Source organism: Pelodiscus sinensis, chromosome 1, assembly GCF_052426305.1.
Source record: "Pelodiscus sinensis isolate ZL-2025 chromosome 1, ASM5242630v1, whole genome shotgun sequence".
NCBI classification, from domain to species: domain Eukaryota; kingdom Metazoa; phylum Chordata; order Testudines; family Trionychidae; genus Pelodiscus; species Pelodiscus sinensis.
The window spans coordinates 196,330,296-196,352,540 of record NC_143052.1 but is presented as its reverse complement, the minus strand read 5'-3'; positions in this window follow the sequence as shown (position 1 = coordinate 196,352,540).

The following is a 22,245-nucleotide window of genomic DNA, read 5'->3' as shown; positions in this document are numbered from 1 at the left end:
CCTGCTCCCTCACCCTCTAAATACAGTGAGGATGTGTGGGGGATGTGAGGTGTGTGTATAACTCAAAGCCAAAATCTATGAGCTATGGGAGGCACAGTGGGCACTTATATGCTCCAAAATAAGACTTATCATTCACTTACACCAGGGGTGGGCAAGATAGGCGCCACAGGCTAGATCCAGCCCACCAAGCCATTTGATCCGGCCCACGGCTGCCCTGCCTCTCCCTCACCCCCGGCCAATTGAGGCCTGGGAGTGGGGGGTACAAGCAAAGTCTCCTCCTCCTTCTCGGGGCATGCGGCACCTAGAAGAAACCACTAGCTGTTTTGAACAGCTGGAGGTTCCTTCTGGTGCTATGTAACCCAGGACCTGGGGGTAGGGGAGCACTTGAAGTCTCTTCCCCCCACTAGGGGCGGACTGCATCTTGAGGGAACAGTCTCATTTTGCCCGAGGCCCCAACTCTTCCACCCAAGGCCCCGCCCCTCCAGGGATGGCCCATGACCACTTCCAAAATTCATGAGGTGGATATTAGGAAAAATTATTTCACTAGGAGGGTGGTGAAGCACTGGAATGGGTTACCTAGGGATGTGGTGGAATCACCATCCCTAGAGGTTTTTAAGTCTCGGCTTGACAAAGCCCTAGCTGGGATGATTTTGGGGATTGGTCCTGTCTTGGGCAGGACTTGATGACCTCCTGAGGTCTCTTCCAGTTCTATGACTCTATGATTCCTCCAGTCTGGGGAAGGCAGCCAGAGTGTCCCCACTGTGTTCAAATACTGTAAACAATTTTAGAATGAAAGTTATCAAAAAGATGTAGTGCACATGCCTGACTTACACCATATGTCACTATGAGCCCACAAAACTCCAATGTATTATACACAACATAGAAGTGGACACACCCTAAATTTCCTACAACATTCTGCTGGCTAAAAGTCATACAATAGAAATTATGGATGAAAATTGCCTATTAGGCCATCTGGGCCATTCCTCTGCTAATACTAATTCTCTCCAGTCTATTTTCCAATACTTTTTGCAGTCCATTGTTCAAATGACTCAAGCTTCTGCTGCTTTACTTGGTGTGTGTGGGTGTGTGTGTGTGTGTGGGTGTGTGGGTGCATTTCATAGTCTTATATACCTCACTGTTAAGATTTTCACCTCTAATATTCATTCTAAAGATTATTTTGCTTAACTTGTTAGTTAATCTTTGTATGGAACATTAAAGTTGAACTGCAGAAGCGTGTTAGGGCACGTCTACAGAGCAGGGCTAAAGTCGAATTAAGCTATGCAACTTCAGCTATGTCAATTGCGTAGCTGAAGTCAAAATAGCTTAATTCACCTATTGGTGCTGTCTACACAGTAGGAAGTCGAGGGAAGAACACTCTTCCTTCAACTTTCCTTATTCCTCATTGGAATAACACCAGTTATTCTGAAATAATGCTGCTGTGTAGTCATACCCTTAGTTTCTCCTTGCTGTACGCTTGTGAACTACCTTTCCATCACCTTTCTCTGTGTTTATCATATCATATATTCCTCTCCTGAGCACCTGATCAAGTCCCACTGAGATCTACTGGTGGATTCCCATGGACTTCAGTAGTGGCTGTATTAGGCCCTTAGCTTCAAGAATATATTTCCATCCAATAGTCTGTTCAGTTGAATAAACCACTTGAGCGTGGATATTTATTACAATGCAGACATGAAAATACTAAATAAAAACTCATAGTAATAATGAACTAGTGTGGAGCTGGGTAGTAGGTAAAATGCAGCTGAATGTGTTAACTGCCTAAGAGCCGGCTGAGGAATTTAAACTCTCTGTGAAATTTTCCTTTTAAAATTATCTTTCTTTTCCCTCCCTCCCACCTGTTAGAACACTAATATATTAAACAAAAAATAGCATTAATGAAAAATTCAGTTTGCAAATTAGCCACTAAGGAGACCGGAAATTTAAAAAATTAAAATTATTCTGGAAACATAATTTTGGCTGTATTCCACATCTGGTGCATTTTATGTTATAGTTATAACATATGATCCTGATTCTTATTCACAGAATAGTCCCTTTACAACATTCTGGCACAGGTGTAAATGTAATTCATGTGTACTTTAGGGAGTCTTTACTCTGGGCATATCCCTCATGTGCTGAAGTTTTCATTTTATAAATAAAAAGGGCACCTGAGAATTCGGTAGCTGAATGAAGTAGCTGAGTTCACATTATCAGAAATACCTTAACTTTGGAGAATTCTGAGACTTAGTAGTAGTTTATCTTGAATCTTACCAGTCAAATAGCAGTATGTAAAGTTAAAAACCAAAAAGAGAAAGGGATTTTTTTTGCATCTGCTAATGATTTTTTAAGCTGCAGCCCCAAGGTTTGAAGGCTGCATTTGCAGAGACTTCAGGCGATTTGGCTGGAAGTGGTGATGAGATTATAATGAGCTGGGTCTGGCATGATTGACTGAACAGGCATAATGACATGTTCTTGATTACATTAATGGCACTGTATATATTAATTTAGGATGACGCTCTTGTGAAGAACATTAGTTACTGGCTTAATTAAGAAATCTTCAATCATTATTTTAAATGAACCACAAAGTTCTCTTGTTTCTATCAAATGATGTCAACTCCTAGCTGTTATTTTAGGAGAGGCTTTAGCCTCTCTTTAAAGTCCTAATCATCTGTAGCTGCCCTAGCACACCCAGATGCTTACCCACCAACTTTCCCCTCAGAAGCCCAGAGAAACGGGTGAACTGTAGGACAGACTTTCTTGCCTATTTTAATTAGTTGTATCAGTCCCCTAGCTTTGAAGTGTGGCCTCCTGCATGTGACAGCTGGGGACCTCCATAGCAGCCATATAGGGTTGCCAGATACATTCCCAAAAAATACTGAACATGGCGGGAAAAAATTGGTTGAGAAAAAATAACAACCACCCCACAAGAAAAGGGTCACTGTGCCTTTAAATCCCAGTGCTCCACGCTCCTCTCTCCCTTCCCCTTCTCTCCCCCGCCTCCGCCAATACACCTGGCAACCCTAAGGCTGTGTCTACACCGGCACGATCTCACGCAAAAGTGGCCGCTCTTGCGCAAAAACTTGCTGCCTGTCTACACTAGCTGCGTGTTCTTGCACAAGTAAACTGACATTCTAATGTATAAAATCAGGGCTTCTTGCACGAGAACTCTGATGCTCCCGCTCAGGAAGAAGCCCTTTTGCGCAAGAGCTCTTCCAGAAGAGGCCAGTGTAGACAGGACACATGAATTTCTTGCACAAGAAAGCCCTATGGCTATGATTAAAATGGCCATCAGAACTTCCTTGCGCAAGAGAGCGTCTACACTGGCATGGATGCTCTTGTGCAAAAGCACATGCCAGTGTAGACACTCTCTTCTGGAAGAGTTTTTGTAGAATTCTTCTGCAAAAGAGTTTTTGCGTGAGAACACGCCAGTGTAGACGTAGCCTAATGGTTATAATTTAGGGCTGCATGCACAAACATTAGAGCTGGTCAGAATGTCATGATTATTTTTCACTAAATAAAGAAAGAAAACTGCAAAATATTTTCCAGGAGATTTTCAAAAGAAATGATCCTATATGAACTTTTCCAAAGGGTTTTTTTTAAAGGCTTGTTTGGTTTGCATTCTCACACTTTTTTCTTCTGCCCCTGAATAGCTTCCTCTCCCCCCTTCCCTGGCCACCAAAAACGAAGCTTTGTGGAAGGGAGGAGAAAAAACCCTCCTGAAGATAAATCAAGATTTGAAATGGTTTGTTTTGGGGGTCACAGATAAGCCATAGAAGGCTTGTGTAATCCTAGCCAATTAGGGTGGGGAGAAGTCAGCCAATCAGGGCTAGGCTGGCCCATATAAAAAGCTGCAAGGGCTGATAGGACTTCACTCTTGTTCCAGCTGTGGAGCAGGAGGGACCTGGCTGTTTGGGAAGCTACAAAGAGTCCCTGAGACAGAGCAGTGCTACAGAAAAGCAGGCACAGCTTGAGCTTGACCTAATGCCCTGGCTGCAGGCCTGATACAGGGGTCTGAGAGTTACTAAGGCTTCAGGGACGTAGTCAGGGCAGGAGAAGGCAGTAGGTCCACACCTTCTGGCCACTGAGGAGGGGCTATTTCAACTGTGTAGGGAAGGGACATGTTCCTCCTACTGGCTGGGAGAGACTCATTGCCCTGTGCTCAGCAGGGAGTTGCTGTTGTTGCTGAGGGAGAAGTGCTCTAGCCAGGCAGCTCCATGGGTGGTCCTGGTTGGTTGGGCCCCAGGACTCACAGCTGTGGGGCTGTGCAGTTTAGAGGGAACCTTGCTGATGAGGGTATTGTGTGTTAGAATTTTTAAATGAAAAACTTTTGACAAAAGAATGACCACTTTAAACAAAGATACAATACCAAAGTCCTCAGCAAACATGTAGGAGTACAATGTGGGGAAACAGAATTTATGTCTTGAGCAAAATTAATTCTCTTGTATCATTTTTGTTACAGTCCAAACAGATCTGATTCAATCTGTAATGAAGAATGGTCTATGCTCTCTGAGTAGTGCAGACTACTGAATTAGAGTTTTGAGCTCTCCTCTTTTGTTCTTTGAAGCCCCTGAAAGATTAAACTCACCAAGTTCCCATTAGGCTCCACTGAGATATTTACTAAAATGCAAATGGTATTAGCTTCCTTATCAACTTTTCAAGGTCACCGACACAATCTGTCCCTAGAGTTCTTGGCTTGCCTTTTCTTTAGCTCTTCTCCAGGATTATAATTTACTGCAATAAGCTTTCTACTACAGAACAACATTACAAACTCACAGACAGAGGCACAACACTGGCAACCACAATGAAGAGAGTGAAGCTAAGTCTGCACTGGCACTTTGCAGTGCTGTAATTTTCTGGCTCGGGTGTGAAAATATCTCTCTATTTCCACTTCCTCCCTCTCCTCGGCCAAATGCAGCAAGTTACAGCCTGTAAAGAGCCAGTGTGAACCAGGCTGCAGCGCTGGGAGCATAGCTCTGAGCATTGTTAGCTACTCCCCTCATGGAGGTAGTTTACACACACTCGTGGAGAGAGCTGTCTCCCAGTGCTTGTGCTGTGACCCAACTTTCAGTTTAAAGCACTGCCATAGTTGCACCGCACCGCCAATGCGGTCAAGACTCCTACTTTGATTTATACCAGCTGAGTACCTAGCCCAGAAGTTTTAACATAAGATTGTGAACTATAAGGCGAATAGCCACATCTCTCTCCTATCATTAAGACAGAGGCTGAGGTTGTGGCTTTTTACTGCCAATAGGGTGATTCATCTAGGTTTTTTATGCTGCTGCCTGTCACCATCGTATCTGTATGCCTTCAATGTAAAATCAGTTAGCAAAATGAAACCTAGTACATTTCACGGAGACAGGCATTGTTCCATCCCGCCACACCATATACAAAGATCTACACAATATCTAGCTTCACCCACTCTTGCATTCCTGAGCACTAAGTTCACTAACAGAGTAGAATTTGGATACTTTTCTAGCAAAAAACAAGCTCAAGTCTGTTATTAACACAATCTACAAGTGAGGAAGCAAAGAGGACTTTCCTGTGACAACTAGCAGATGAGAGAAGTGACTTATAGCTGATGTGTATTACAAATATTAGCTCTACAAACCAGGCTAGATTATATTTTCTGCTAGAATGTCTTAGGAAAGTTATAGTCTAATTCATTTTAAATGGATTTCAAAGGCTAGGCACTCCTAAAGCTGCCAGTGATAACTAATGAGCAAACAGCGGGCTAGGTCCAGCCAGTTTAACATTGCTAGCGGTGGCAAACATACAAAATAAATAATGCTGCTAGCCTTATGTAGACACAGGGATAGATCCTTGGCCTCCTTCCACCTACTTTATACTGCTCCCGCAATGCAAAGCAGCAGGAAATTGGCTGATCTGGCCAACTGAGACTTCCCCAGGGTGGGGGAATCCCTGAGTGCCAGTAAGCCCTTCTCCCCTCTCCCTTCCTGTTCACTGGTGCTCCCAGAGAAAAGGGGGCAGGGTTACAGTGCCCTGGCATATTAGGAGATACCACTTGCAGGCTGTGGTCAGCCAAACTCAACTCAGAGTAGACTGAGGCATGGCTGGCTTGTTGCCCATAGTTAGAGCCCTACATGGATGCAAAATTTGTATCCGCATCTGTATCTGCAAAAATGAGTCACAGATATCCACACCCATGGATGCAGATGCTCACAGATATAAAGCGGAAATCTGTGGATTTGCAGGGCTCTACCCAGAGTGCCTCTCTTCTCTCCCCCTCTTATGGCAGTGCACATGTGACCTCCTCTAACAGGAGGGGGCTTATGAAGTAGTGCAGATTGCACAAAAGAAGCAAGTGTATGGATTCAGACATATTCAGGAATCTCTTTGCTCATTGCAGAATTGTAGTAAGAGTTAAAGCCATCCCTAGTAGTCCTGCTCAATGGGTTGGGACAGGAAGGAAAGACAAATATCACCTCCTACTTGATCTGCATGGATGTAAGCAGGGCTATTTTCCAATAAGAAGGCTCCCTCTAAAGAATGAGTCCCAAGAAAGGGGAATAAGAATGTAAGAATGGCCATACTGGGTCAGACCAAAGGTCTATATAGCCCAGTGTCCTGTTCGCTGACTATGGCCAATACCAGATGGCCTAGCGGGAGGGCTCACTACAGGTAATCTTCACGTGCTCCCTCTCCTGTTAGCCACTTCCAGAGAAACAGAGGCTAGGGATACCATTCTTACCTATCCTGGCTAATAGTCATGGATGGACCTAACCTCCAAGAATCTATCTAGCTCTTTTTTGAACCCTATTAAAGTTCTAGCCTTTATTGCATCCTCTGACTAGGAGTTCCACAGGTTGACTGTGCACTGAATGAAGAAAAACTTTATTTGGTTTGTTTAAAACTTGTTCCCTATTAATTTCATTTGGTGACTCCTAGTTCTTATAGTGTGGGAATAAGTAAATAACTTTTCCTTATTCACTTTTTCTATACTAGTCATGATTTTATTAGACCTCTATCACATCCCCCCTTAGTCTCCTCTTTTCTGAGCTGAAAAGTCCTAGTCTTTTTAATCTCTTTTCATACGGCACCCATTCCAAACCCCAATCATTTTTGTTGCCCTTTTCTGAACCTTTTCCAATGCCAATATATCTTTTTTGAGATGAGGCAACCAACTTAATAGTTGCCTTAAGAAAAACAAACCCCATTCAATTAGAGTCCTCTTTGAGTAAGGTCTTATTATCTTTGTCCATTTTTGAAAAGTATTTGCTAGTCAGGAGCTTTCTCCTTGATGAAATATGCTGGTTCCGGAAAAGGTGAGCCTGATAAAACCTGTTCCCTTTAAAAACAAAGTTGGGTTTAAACACCAAACATTAAGCATGTTATAATTGGAATGAAAAGCATATTATTATCATTTAGAGAACAGCCATATAAAGGTTTCTTGCATTTACACAGTGCCTTTCATTTGGAGGATAAAAATCCTACTAATAACACAGCACTCTTTTCTCAAGTGGAACACCGCCTGTGATGACGAAGACGATTACTAGCATTAATAATCTGTTAAAAGAATAGAATTGTTTTCTGTATGTCACATAGAAATGCATATGGGAATAACGCTAAACCCTGTTAAATCAGGAGTTAAATAAGTAACCTAACCACAAACAACCCAACATATCCAAACATGTTTTTAAAATAATATACTGATTTGCTCAAATATTGGCTCCATTTAAAAGACACTGACATTTCATGGGAAATTATAAAGCATTCATTTTATTAAGAGATATTTTTGGAACATAGGAAGTCATACTGGATCAGATCCATAGTTATTCTAATCCAATATCCTGTCTCTGACAGCGACCAGTCTTGGATGTTCAGAGACAGATGTGAGAATCCAAGAAAAAAACAGCTGTAATCTGCCATGCATGAAAATCTCATTCTAATCCCTAATAATTGGAGATTTGCTTAAACCAAGAAACAATAAGATTTTTATCTCTTTTCAAATGCTCTTTTTGTCTGCATTAACAATAACAATTACGGATATTTTGGATAGACATTTAAATGTCTAATCCCTCTTTGAATCTTGCAAAATTTTGGACCTCTATGTCATCATGAGACAAAACATTCTGTAGGCTACGTACATATTGTGTGAAAAAGTATTTCCTTCTATTTGGTTTGAATCTGCCACCTTTCAATTTCATTGACTATTCCGTTTGTTCTTGTGAGAAAGGGTGAACAGAATCTCATAATCTGCCTTCTCTCTGCCATTCATTATATTTTATACTTTTCTCATGTTCCCTCTTATTCACTTCCTTTCTCACCTAACCAGTCAGTCTTTTCATATGAGAGTTTTTTATGCCCTTAATGATTCCCATCACCTAGCTAACTGAAATATCCCATCTAGCTAACTGAAATATCCCTCTGGGATGGGGATGGTCAATGGGGATGGTTAATACTGCACATGGTATTCTGGGTGAGGCCATTCTGTTGCTTTATATAATGGCATTACAATATTTTCTCCATCCTGCTTTTTATTCAGACTCACCTCTTGTTTGTTTTTTGACCGCTGCTGCAGGTTGAGCAGAAATGATTGCTGAGCTGTGTCCAGTGGAGCCCTGGCTCCTTTCCTGAGCAGGTATAGTTAATTTAGAATCCTGGTTTGCCTGATCCAAAGCCTATTCAAATGAATGGGAGTCTTTCCATTGACCTCAGTGGGCTTTGGATCAGGCCCATATGAGATGTACTGTCTATATTCCTCTCCCCTGTTATTTCTTATTAATTTTCATGCAAATTTCCCTAGGAATAAGACTTGATTCTCTGTCTGTGCTAGAGGTTGTATAAGTGCCATACATGTTTGTTTCTCTGAACCGGGGCCCTTATCAGCCACTCAGTGGCCGATTAGCCATTGGACCAATGATGCCTGTGCCCAGGGCCCCTGGAAAAATGGGTATCCCTGTGCCCCAACCCACTCCTCCACTAGCCCAGAGTTCCTGCTGGGAGCAGGGGAAGCCCCCATGTGCCCTAACCCCACTCCCTGGCAGGAATGCCAGGGAGTGAGGGGAAGACTGCAGGTGAAAGGGCTGTGGAGAGGCCCCCATTTGTTCTGGTCCAGGGCCCCACAGGCCTCTGTAGCCGCTACTGATTGGGACCAGTTGAACCTGAGGCTTGTGTGGGCAGGGACAGCTGCACCCTGAACCTGAGCCGCTTGTGCTGCTACTACATGCTATTGCTCACATCCCGTTTGGTAGGGCGCAGCCATTCCTTAACAGACATTATCCATCAGGTTTCACTTTTTGGGCAGCCAGCAATGGAAACTGCCCCATGCCCCCTTGCTTCTGGCTGAGCTGCACCAAGAATGATCACTCCATGTGGTGTCGTATCAACATCAAAGAGGTTTTTGATTCAGTCAACAGGTCAGCGCTTCGGCTTGCACTGAAAGGAGATGCCATTCCAGACATTCTGCTAAATCTAGTGTGTGTTCTACACACCGGTACTGGTGCAACAGTGAATGTTGGTTCTTGGCTTTTGCTGCATTTCCACACAATCTCTGGTGTGCATTCTCACCCCAACCCTCATCTGTGAAGTTATCAACTGGATACTAGGTTCTGCCACTATGTGTCAGAATCTAGGACAGTCAAGAAGTGTTCACCTACCAAGACTATGATAGTACTGCCTGCCTGATGGGTCTGAATGTCTCTAGATTCCAAGGCTGTTGCAATAATTTAGTCTGACCTCTTGCGTAATAGAGCTTCAACCAAATTATTCTTGGTACATACTGTACACATGCCTTTGTGGATCATAACTGAGAAGGCCAAATTCAGGTCACACTGCTGAGAAACAGGGCAAATCTATCCCAGAATGCTGGTGGTAAATACCCATCCACAAAACCAGCCATGAATTAACTTCTGTCTTAACACACTGGCCAACAAGAAGTCATTAAAAGCAGACGGTGAGGCATTCCAGTCTTATAACACCATCCAAAACATTGGTTTCAGAGATGAGAGATCCCTGCAACCAGTCTCATCAAAATAATGTATTTTTCTGATCCCAAGACCAATATATATTTCAGATCTTACCCCAAAATCATACTGTTGCCAATACTTTCGTATTTAAAATATAAAGGTTTATTTATTTTAAAAAAAGGAAAGGTGTGAGTTGAAATTGGCTGTAAGAATCAAATACATACGGACATAAATAACATTTTGCAATCAAATTCATAGAGCTGTGAGCTTTATATCTGCAGCTGGATCTTTCAGCATCAGTCCAAAGTTATTAAGTCAATGTTGATTATAGTGACATCAGTGTATTCTGGGATCTCATTCTTTCAGGCTTGCAGCTTTCCTCATAAGCATCCAAACAGATATGAGATGAAAAAGGATCATGTGCAAAGGGCCTTCATATTTAATTTCCAGCATCCTCTTAGCCTTGGAGAACATCAAGCTTTTTAGTAACCTTCTGTCTCCCAACCATCATGGCAATTAGCAAAGAATAATGTATCCATTAAACAGTTCACAAACAATTTACCACAACTTGCAAAGAGACAATAGTACTACTTCAATCAAGTTTAATTTGGGTTGCTTGGTAAACTGGACACAAGCAAACAATATGTGTTTTAATATGGCTTATTGTAAATGTATACACAGTATATCCTCTTTTTTTACCAAATACAGAAGTATTATTGACTACTTTTGCCTTTCTGCATTATTATTGATAACTCTACCATTGCAATCTAGTAATGTACCAATTGTCAGGATTATTTTTATTCCTCTTGTATTTTAAAAACTCCCTTTTAAATCCATATCTACAATGGGTATAGATTTTCTTTGTGTCCCTTTGCTTCCCTTATCAATTTTATACTATGTCTGTTTTATATTCATTACTTTCAACTTCTCTTTTACTCCCCTTTTCTTCCTTCCCCAGGTAGCTTTATTTACCCAACACAGCATTATTCTTCAGTTGTGGTATTGTCACTTTTTGGGTGTCTACTAAGTGATTCCCAATTATCATTCATACTTTTCTGATAAAATTCTTCTCCTACCACAAGCCCAAGGTCCAAAACCTCTGATTTGGGCCACCTGAACCCTTGGTGTAGGTAGAATTGATGCTTTCACCACTATACAATGAGTTCAACTGCCTAGGCTGCAAGACGTTTGCAGTAAACTAGACATTCTTTGATGAATAAGTGTGACTGCTTCCTGCATGAAGCCTATGTCTTGCTTATGGAATTAAAAATGTCTTTGCCCTGAGGCAAAGTCCAGGAGCTAGAAAACCTATGTACTATCTGCATTGTTATAAGGGAGGGGTGGGGCGTCTGTGCTAGTGTTCCATGGTGCTGAAGCACACAAAATCTACGAGCCTGGTCCACTCCCCTAAGCTCTGGTGTGGGAGGAAAGTGTTTTTCTCCTTCTCAGTCGGGGGCCACATCAGTGAGGTGTTTTTTTCTTCCCATGTGTGTGGTATGCGGGCCCCAACTGATTTTTTTGTGGCCCAGTGGCCCCCAACCCAAAAAAGGTTCCCTACCCCTGTTATAGGGGTTAGAAACCTGGACCCTTTTAGTGGCTAGAGGTATTCCATATGCTGTGTCTCTGTCATACTGTGTGCAAAAGGTGGTTTGACTTTGTGCAAAATGTCACAATCTCACAGAGATCTGGCCTTCCTTCAGTCGTTCATTGCAATAAATAGTGCTATTGCTTGCTCTTTGGTCATGTTGTTAGGATGGATAAAAATACACCAGTAAACCATATTGAAACATGCTGAGTTGTGAAGGGGTGGATGCCCTTACTGTACCTGGTGCCACTTATGGGCTCATCCCAGAGACTTGTGAATTTGCAGGAATGAGCTATATCTGGGAAATTCACTACCCAATGTCTGGTAGTCATGCCATGGTCACTCTGGCTGCTACAATGATCTTCAGTAGACAATGCACGTCTGAAGATGATGGGATCTGGCTTGAGGTTTGAGAAGGATATTTATTTTATCTGCACTTGTTCATTCATCCCTAATACAAACAGGATCAGAGTGTTTTGAATAAGCCCATTTTCTTTCCCTTATACCTGAAGTTATAATTCTCAGAGTCTCCACAATTGGTTACTATAGTAGCGACTGAAATCATAAATGAAGGATTATGGTTTCTGATGAGAAAAAGGGAGCAGGGATAGATTAGCTTCCAAAATCCAGTTCTACTCCAGAGGGGAAAACTACAAAGATGGCTTGGTGGGGCTCAGTGTTCCTGGTCCTTTAGATCAAGTTACAAGTAACTCATGTTTATTTTTTCTTTCCATCTCTGCAAATGAAATCTGGAATTTTAGCTGTGTTCTCCACCCACCCATATCATCCACATCTAGAACAGTTAAATAGTCTGTTCCTAAAAGAGTCAGAATTGAATCTGATTGATCTTCCAAAAGCCTTATTGGCCCAGCAGAGCTAAAATGAGCGGGAAACATGCACTGGAAGCTTGTTTTGTCACTAAAGTGAGAACACAAGGTTCTAAAAACTGACTTAGGTGAAATCAAAAGAGGACACTTTGATCCAAGATAAGCATTTCCCCACCCAGACCTATGCTGGTAAAACAAAAATGTTGCTATTTTGGCTGCCATAGATCTGCCCTTACTCACATTCAGAAATTACCTGATTCTACTACAGCTTGAATTTCTCTAGTCCAGTATTCTCTGGTCCAGCAGCATCTGTGATCCGTCATAATTTTAGTTAGCTGGACGTCTGCTTATCATGGGTGTGGCCAAGTTTCCCCTGGTCCCATAAAGCAAGTTTACAGCCACCAGTCCTAGCTCTCAGTGTTCTGTGCTGTTAATTAGCTCCAATTTCCCCCCTAAATGTCATACGTGGATGAGTATGGTGACTAAGAGACTAGATAGTTGTTGTTCATGCTTTCTTAGACTATGGTCTTGTACAAAGTAATCATAGAATCATGGAATCCTAGGACTGGAAGAGACCTCAGAAGGTCATCAAGTCCAGCCCCCTGTCCAAAGCAGGACCAACCCCAACTAAATCATCCCAGCCAGGGCTTTGTCAAGCTGGGACTTAAACACCTTTAGGGATGGAGATTCCATCAGCGCCCTAGGTAACCCATTCCAGTGCTTCACCACCCTGCTAGTGAAATAGTTTTTCCTAATATCCAACCTAGGCTTCCCCCACTGTAACTTAGGACCATTGCTCCTTATTCTGCCATCTGTTTCTACTGAGAACAGCCTCTTTCCATCCTCTTTGGAACCTCCCTTCAGGAAGTTGAAGGCTGCTATCAAATCCCCCCTCACTCTTCTGCAGACTAAATAAGCCCAAATCCTTCATAGGTCATGTGCTCCAGCCCCCTAATCATTTTGGTTGCCCTCCGCTGGACCTTCTCCAATGTGTCCACATCCTTTCTGGAGTGGGGCCCCCAGAACTGGACACAATACTCCAGATGTGGCCTCGCCAGTGTCGAATAAAGGGGAATAATCACGTCTCTAGATCTGCTGGAAATGCTCCTCCTACTGCACCCTAATATGCCATTAGCCTGCTTGGCTACAAGGGCACACTTGACTCATAGCCAGCTTCTCATCCACTGTAATCCCCAGGTCCTTTTCTGCAGAACTGCTACTTAGCCAGTCGGTCCCCAGCCTGTAACAATACTTGGGATTCTTCCGTCCCAAGTGCAGGACTCTGCACTTGTCCTTGTTGAACCTCATCAGATTTCTTTTGGCCCAATCCTCCAATGTGTCTAGGTCACTCTGGACCCTATCCCTATCCTCCAGTGTATCTACCTGTCCCCCTAGCTTCGTGTCATCTGCAGACTTGCTGAGGGTGCAATTCATCCCCTCATCCAGATCATTAATAAAGATGTTGAACAAAACCAGCCCTAGAACTGATCCTTGGCGCACTCCACTTGAAACCAACCACCAACCAGACACTGAGCTGTTGATCACTACCCATTGGGCCTGACAATCTAGCCAGCATTCTGTCCACTTACAGTCCATTTATCCAGTTCATACTTCCTTAACTTGCTGGCAAGAATACTGTGGGAGACCGAATCAAAAGCTTTGCTAAAGTCAAGATATTTTGCATCCACTGCCTTCCCCATGTCCACAGAGCAAGCTACCTCATCACCATCAGGTTGTTCAGGCATGACTTGCCCTTTGTGAATCCATTCCTGATCACTTTCCACTCTTTCGTGTGTTTGAAAATGGATTTCTTGAGGATCCCCTCCATGATTTTTCCAGGGAGTGAGGTAAGGCTGACTGGTCTGTAGTTCTCTGGATTATCCTTCTTCTCTTTTTTAAAGATGGGCTCTACATTTGCCTTCTTCAGTCATCTAGGACCTCTCCTGATCTCCATGACTACATCTACACTACAGAGTTTTTGCTCAAAAACAACTGTTTTTGCGCAAAAATTTGTGGCGCATCCACACTACAAGCCCATTCTTGCGAAAGAAAAAGTACAGTAAAGTGTAAAAACACAGGGCTTTTTGCACAGGAGTTATTCCTCTCCCCATGAGGAATAAGCCTTTTTACGCAAGAGCTCTTGAGCAAAAACGCATGTGTAGACAGGCATTAGAGGTTTCTTGCACAAGAAACCCCTATGGCTAAAATGGCCATCAGAGCTTTCTTGCGTAAGATAGCATCCACACTGACATGGATGCTCTTGCGCAAAAGCACATGGCAGTGTGGACATGCTCTTTTGCAAGAACTTTTTGCACAAGAACTCTTGTGCAAAAAGTTATTGCGCAAGAAGCCTGCAGTGTAGACGTAGCCACATGAGTTTTCAAAGATAATGGCCAAAGGCTCTGCAATGACATTTGCCAACTCCCTTAGTAACTCAGATGCATTAAATCTGGATCCATGGATTTGTGAATGTCTAACTTTTCAAAATAGTACTTAACCTGTTTCTTTTTCGAGGGCTGCCTATGTCCTCCCATACTGCATTGCCTAGTGCAGTAGTCTGGGAGCTGGTCTTGTCTGTGAAGACAGAGGCAAAGAAAACATTGAGAACTTCAGCTTTCCCCACATCATCTGTTATACTAAAAAGCATGTACAGAATATAGCACCATTTGGTTAGGTAGAATCTGAAAAAAAAATCTTTCTGCTAACACTGCTCAGGGAAACTATGCTAGAAGTAATTATGCTAATACATAGTTGCTTGAAACTGGCTGTTGCTACCTCAGTTTTAACAGTTGTGCAGCCAGGACTTTCATGCCCAGTGGGAGGAATGGATCATGTAGGAGGTTTGCTTTTGTCTCTTGATCAATGATATTTAGACCAAATTTCTGCAGGCGGATTTGCTCTGTGTGGTGGAATTTCCCTTCTCTGTGTACCAGGTGAATCACTTTATCACTTGCTTTCTTCTCAGCCCCATACACCACAGAATATTAGTCATCAAAACTCCTGCACTGATTGCCACAAAATCTGTAACCCCGGGGTGTGCTCTGTCTGGAGCAGGGGATGCCAAACAGCAACAACAACAAAAAGAAGTAAATGAGAGGGAGTGGGACTACATAGCTGCCACTGCATTGTAAACATCTGTAGCAATGAAGTGGGTTCTTGATATTAGACAAACTACTCTGGGTTAGGTTATTTAATTTCAAGAAGTCCTGAAGTTTGGGCTGAATTTTATTTTGGAGGTGGATGGAGAACTCAAGAAGAAATAAGCAGATACTTTCTAAAAAAGCAGGTCATGTGTTCTGTTTTTTTTCTTTTAAAGTCACACTAGATGCTTTCTATCTTGCACATCATGGCTGTGTCTAGACTGGCAAGTTTTTCCGCAAAAGCGGCCGCTGTCTACACTGGCCGCTTGATTTTGTACAAAAGCACTGACTTTCTACTGTCTGAAATCAGTGCTTCTTGCGCAAATACTATGCTGCTCCTGTTCAGGCAAAAGCCCTTTTCTGGAAATGCTTTTGCGCAAAAGGGCCATTGTAGACAGCTAAAAACTGTTTTGCGCAAAAAAGCCCTGATGGTGAAAATGGCGATCGGGGCTTTCTTGCGCAAAACTGGTACGGATGCTTTTCTGCAAAAAGTGCTCTTGCGGAAAAGCATCTGTGCCAATCTAGACGCTCTTTTCCGCAAATGCTGTTAATGGAAAAACTTTTCCGTTAAAAGCATTTGCAGAAAATGCTGCCAGTCTTGACGTAGCCCATCAGTATTAAAGGTTCTGCTGTCCAAATTAGGAATTCACTGGTACTTGGGCAAGCCATTGTCTCCAAATTATACCCTATTGACACCTGTGCACACCCATTGTCATGTCTTCACTTGGAACTCGGGAAACTATTCTGTTCTTGTTGATGCGCAAGTTGAAAGAGAATGCAGTCTCACTAGAGGTGCTGGCTCTGGGGGACAAACCGAAGTATAAAAAGCAGCACACACCCTCACCTCATTTAGATCACTGAAGTCAGCTGACAGGGTTATATACTTAGGGAGCAGATCCTTCAAGTGTCGTTTTTATAGAATGGATGGGAAGAGTGTGTGTGAGAGAGCAGCAGCACTGAAATCTTAGAAACACTGCCTCTTAAGACAGGCACTCCTCTGAGTCATTTACCATCCATGCTTCAGATTGGAGCAGCTCTGCTGTGTGGCTCCTTCTCCCCAACCTCCGCTCTGCAGAGATGGGGTACAGGAACAGGGGACACCCTGACTTCAGCACTTTTCTCGTCCTTCCACCTCCCACCTCCCCATTTGCTCTGCACAGCTAGCAGGAGAATCCTGGGAGCAGTTGACTGCGGGACAGAGCAAGAAGGGGGAGGAGCAGCTGAACACACACAGCAGGCTGTGAAGTATGTCCCCCTCTCCCCCCTCCCCGCTCAGCTAATCAGCTGAGCGGGTTGGAGAGTAATACTTGGCGGGCTGCATCCAATCTGTGGGCTGATTTTACCCATCTGTGGTATAGCATGTGGTATAACTGGGTGGAATTTTTGTGAACGTTTTTAACTTTTTGTTAACACCTCCATATCTTTAAAGGAAAGCTCAAAATTTCCCGGGAAAGTAGACGCTATTCACAAGAATGTGTTTAATCTAAGATCCTTTGCCAATTTTTCTGCTAAAAAACAGCTTAGACAGGACATTTTCAATTAGGCCTACCTATGGCCTTAATTTGCCAAAGAAACAATGGGGAGAGATTTTAAAAAATGAACATTTACATTAATATGAAACATTCCCATTTTTTAAAGTCTGGAACTCTAGAATGAAGCTTTCCATTGATATCAGCTGAATTTTTATGTCTGGAAAAATAGCATTTCTTAACTAGGGAACTCTGCTGCAGTTGGGTGGATATTAGGAATGCTTGGGATGAACTGGCAGGTGACTAGAATGTTGTTTCATGGAAAACGTGCTTTATTTTTACAGCTATAAAATAAATAGGAACCAAAACCAAATCACATGCATTTTAACACCAGAAAAAACAGCAAAGCCCTGTAAACACAGGTGCAATCTTGCCATACTTATGTCACATAGCTTCCTCACCAGGGGATTTAGAGTAAAGGATTCACGGAATCCACACACTGTATGAAGGGAATGGGAAATTCTAAGGAGTGTTGTTGACAAGAGAAGCAGGATACTGAAGATAACTGCTCCTGTCATCTGGTTCTTAAGGAAGGCCTTACCTTGTATTGGCAGGCCCACTCCGAAGCCTTCTCTGGCTCTGTAGTTGTTGTTTTAATTACCAACAGAAGATTCTATATACAGTTCCAGGGTTAATGAATTCTGTTTATTTCCTGATTACTGCTCCCAAAGACAAGAGTTACCCGAGGTATTTTTTTTTCAGATAGGACTGTGCTGAGTTTCTATTTCTCTTTGCCAAATTTCTAGCTGCTTATTTGTTCACCCAAAAGCAAATGATCCATTAACATGAGAAATCCCCTGGCAAGAAACAGAAGAATGGTTAGCAGAAAGAGAAGATAAAGTGAAGTTTACACAAAGGCCCTCACACAAGTCTGCTCTGTTTGCCAACTTTATAAATTCATCTCCTGGGGCTTTTCACATAGGTATTTTCTTTATTTTGCTTGTTAGAAATTTGCTTTTTTAAAATCTTTTACCTCCTTCTCGATGAAGAGTCTTAGCTACTACAGTCAAAGGGTGCGTCTATACAGCTGGACTTAACTTGAAATAAGCTACACAAGTTGAGCTACGTCTCTTGAGTAGTTGTAGCCATCATATTGTATATATAGTTGGTGTCCCGGGGCGGGTCCTCCTTTCCCTCTCCCAGGTCTACAGCCAGCAGGCCAGGTCCACTGACCCCCTGACCTCCAGTCAATGACCCAAGTCCATAGCTGGCCCTCTAAGGCCGGGTCCATCGGCCCACTGGCAAAAATCAATACGCCAAGTCCCTAGTGGGCCCTTTAAGGCAGGGTCCATGGGCCCCACACAAAGTCACGGGACGGGGCTATACCCCTGGTAGGGGGACCCGGGCCCGCCCTACTCCACCGGGTTCTGGCCCAGGGCCCTATGAGTGGCAGGAGAACTCACCACTCGCTCAGTGGGGAATCCATCCGAAACACGCCGAGCATTCTGGGGTGGGAGAGGTGGCTTCTGTCCCTTCCCTGGGCCACTTCCTACCTGGTCTAGTGGGCTGGAGTCCCAGGTGCTTGCTGGGTCCACTGCTTCCCTGGGGGTGGCTCCTCCTTTGGCGCCAGCTGGGGAGACGTCCTTCTGGGCCCTCAGGTCTCGGCCGTCCTCCCTCCAATCAGCTAGCTGGTGCAGGTCCGGAGCTCCCCTCTGAGGTCCTTCCTCTCCTGCAGTCAGCCCGGACTGTGCCTCCTGCCAGGCTTTTATACCTGGGCTGCAGGCTGAGCATGCGCAGCAGAGCTGTGGGGGCAGAGCTACGTCGGCCTAATTAAGCTCAGCCTCCACAATGCAGGGCTGATACACCCCTTTACAGTTGGGATTATTTTTTCCAATGTGCATTACTTTACATTTGTCAATATTAAATTTCATTTGCCATTTTGTTGCCCAATCACTTAGATTGATGAGATCTTTTTGAAGCTCTTCACAATCTGTTTTGGTCTTAACTATCTTGAGCAGTTTGGTATCATCTGCAAATTTGGCCACCTCACTGTTACCCTTTCTCTAGATCATTCATAAATACATTGAGTAGGATGGGTCCCAGGACAGACTCTTGTGGGACCCCACTAATTACCTCTCACCACTTGGAAAACCTACAATTTATTCCTACCCTTTGTTTCCTGTCTTTTAACCAGTTATCAATCCATTACAGGACCTTCCCTCTTATCCCATGACAACTTACTTTACTTAAGAGCTTTTGGTGAGGGACTTTGTCAAAGGCTTTCTGGAAATCTAAGTATATTTATACACTGGATCCCCCTTATCCACATATTTGTTGACCCCCTCATAGAACTCTAGCAGACTAGTAAGGCATGATTTCCCTTTACAGAAACCATGTTGACTTTCCCCTACAAAATTATATTCATCCACATGCCTGACAATTTTATTCTTTAAAATAGTTTCAACTTATTTGCTCAGTACTGATGTTAGACTTACCTGTCTAGAATTGCCAGGATCACCTCTAGAGCCCTTTTTAAATATTGGCGTGACATTAGCAATCTTCCAGTAATTAGGTACAGAAGCCGATTTAAAGGTTAGGTTACAAACCACAGTTAATAGTTCTGCAATTTCCCATTTGAATTCTTTCAGAACTCTTGGGTGAATGCCATCTGGTCCCAGTGACTTGTTATTGTTAGTCCCCATCATATGTTAAGTTTATCAATTTGTTCCAAAACCTCCTTTAATGACACCTCAATTTGTAATAGTTCCTCAGTTTTGTCACCTAAAAAGAATGTCTCAGGTTTGGGAATCTCCCCAATATCCTCAGCTGTGAAAACCGAAGCAAATAATTTATTTAGCTTCTCCACTATGACTTTATCTTCTTTGAGTGCTCCTTTAGCATCTCAATCATCCAAAGGCCCCACTGGTTGTTTAGCCGGCTTCCTGGTTCTGATGTATTTAAAAATATTTTACTATTACTTTGAGTTTTTGGCTAGCGGTTCTTCAAACTCCTTTTTGGCTTTTCTTATTACATTTTTACACTTAATTTGACAAAGTTTATGCTCCTTTCTACTTTCCTCACTAGGATTTGACTTCCACTTTTTAAAAGATATCTTTTTACCTGTCATGATTCTTTTACCTGGTTGTTAAGCCACGGTGGCACTTTTTTTGGATTCTCTTACTGTGTTTTTTAATTTTGGATTCACATTTAAGTTGGGCCTCTATTATGTTGTCTTTGAAAAATTTCCATGCAGCTTGCAGAGATTTTACTTTTGTCATTGTACCTTTTAATTTCTGTTTAACTAACTTCCTCATTTTTGTGTAGTTCCCATTTCTGAAATTAAATGCCACAGTGTTGGGCTGCTAAGGTATTTTTCCTACCACAGGGATGTTAAATTTTATTACATTATGGTCACTATTTCCAAGTGGTCCAGTTATATTTACCTCTTGGACCAGATCCTGCACTCCACTTAGGACTAAATCAAGACTAGCCTCTCCCCTTGTGGGTTCCAGAACCAGCTGCTCCAAGAAGGAGTCATTTAAAGTATCAAGAAATTTTATCTCTGCATCTCGTCCTGAGGTGATGTAAACCCAGTTAATATGGGGATAGTTGAAATCCTCCACTATTATCAAGTTTTTAAATGTGGTAGCCTCTCTAATCTCCAGTAAGTAGTCCTCCAGCTTGACAGTATTTTGACATTATTTCGAAATAACAGCTTGCTGTGTAGATGTGGACTAAGTTATTTTAGAATAGCACTAGTTATTTCAAAATATTGTTGCAGTGTAGACATACCCCAAGCTAGCATGTAGGAAGCCAGGGAGACCAATAGCCTCACTATGGTACCCTAACATAAAAAATATATATTTTACAACACATACCCATTGCTCTACTGGAAGCATCACAAGATGGGACAGAATCTGAGCTCACTCTATTTTAAGTGTGTGGGGGTCTGCGGTAAGAAAAGGAGTAAAAAAATAGGTGGGGGAGTATTTTTGTCATAAAAATAAGTGATTCTTATTCTGAATACATACGGGGGCAGATCAAGACTGCAAGAAGTGATCCTTTTTGCAGTCATTTTTCAGAGAACATTTTTATGACATGTATCATGAAATCTGGTGATGTCTTTTTTCTATCCATTGAGTGAAATAAAGTTGCTACAGTGCAGTGGTACTGTAATAGATTGTAGATTGGGGTTGCTGAAGGCAGAAACCATGTATTTAGGTTGTTATTACTACTTCAAGTCAAGGGATGCAGCTGCTTTCATAGTTCTAGCCCCTCTACTTCATTATGAGAATTTGCTTCATATTTCACCATAACTCCTATGATAATTGTGTAGCTGCAGCATGTCACCACTGTCACCTACTTCCAGAACTATTTTTTTTATCACCTAGATTTATTTTAGTCGTTGGGGTTTTTTTCTGTTTTGAGCAAGCTCCCCACTAACATAACCATCTTAAACAATCTACATTGCTTGAGCAATAAGATTCAAATCAGTGTGACTCAAGGTAGCAGAATCTGGCATAAAATAAATTAGTTACATCACACTCTATAATAGGCAATGAAGGGGAAAAAAGAAACCATAGCTGCTGTCCGTCTTTTCTCTTGGCTTATTCATGCCAGACTCTCCACGTAAGTACAAATATCAGCAAAAATATTCTGGATAGAAGCTGGACTGTACAGTAGTCACCAAAATTTGTTTAGGGTGTGTCACGGAATGAGGCAATGGGAACAACGGAAAAAGTTCTAAGGAAACACTGAGTGTATCACAGATACAAACTGAATCAGATGTTAGTTTTATGTTCATTTCTATAGCTACCAGCATACCCAGGTCATTTAAATAACTACTAAGCGATTATTATAAAAAACATTCATTGAGGAGCAGCCCAGGAATATTTATTTTTTTTGGTAGCGATAATCCCTAATAAAGTCTTCTTCTAATAATAATAATTATAATAATACCTAATAATCCATAGGTATTGAATTAACTGCCTTTTATTAAATCTTAATTAAAATACATATATGATGCTAATTCAGTATTCCATGTAGCTGCTGGATACTTTCACCTTTGTGGCAAGTGGAAGGAATTTGATCAGCATCTGCTGCTTCTCTAAAGCTGCTCCTCCAATTAATTTGATGTCTTGAATCAGTGGTGAGCTTTTTCAAGTAGAAATTAAAGCTGTAGTGCCACCAAACATTTCTTCCCATTGCTTATATATTGGGCCTTTGTATTCATTATCAATGTCATGCTAATTAATGCTTTTCATCATAATAATTATGGGCAGTGGCTAAATGGCTGGCTTGGGG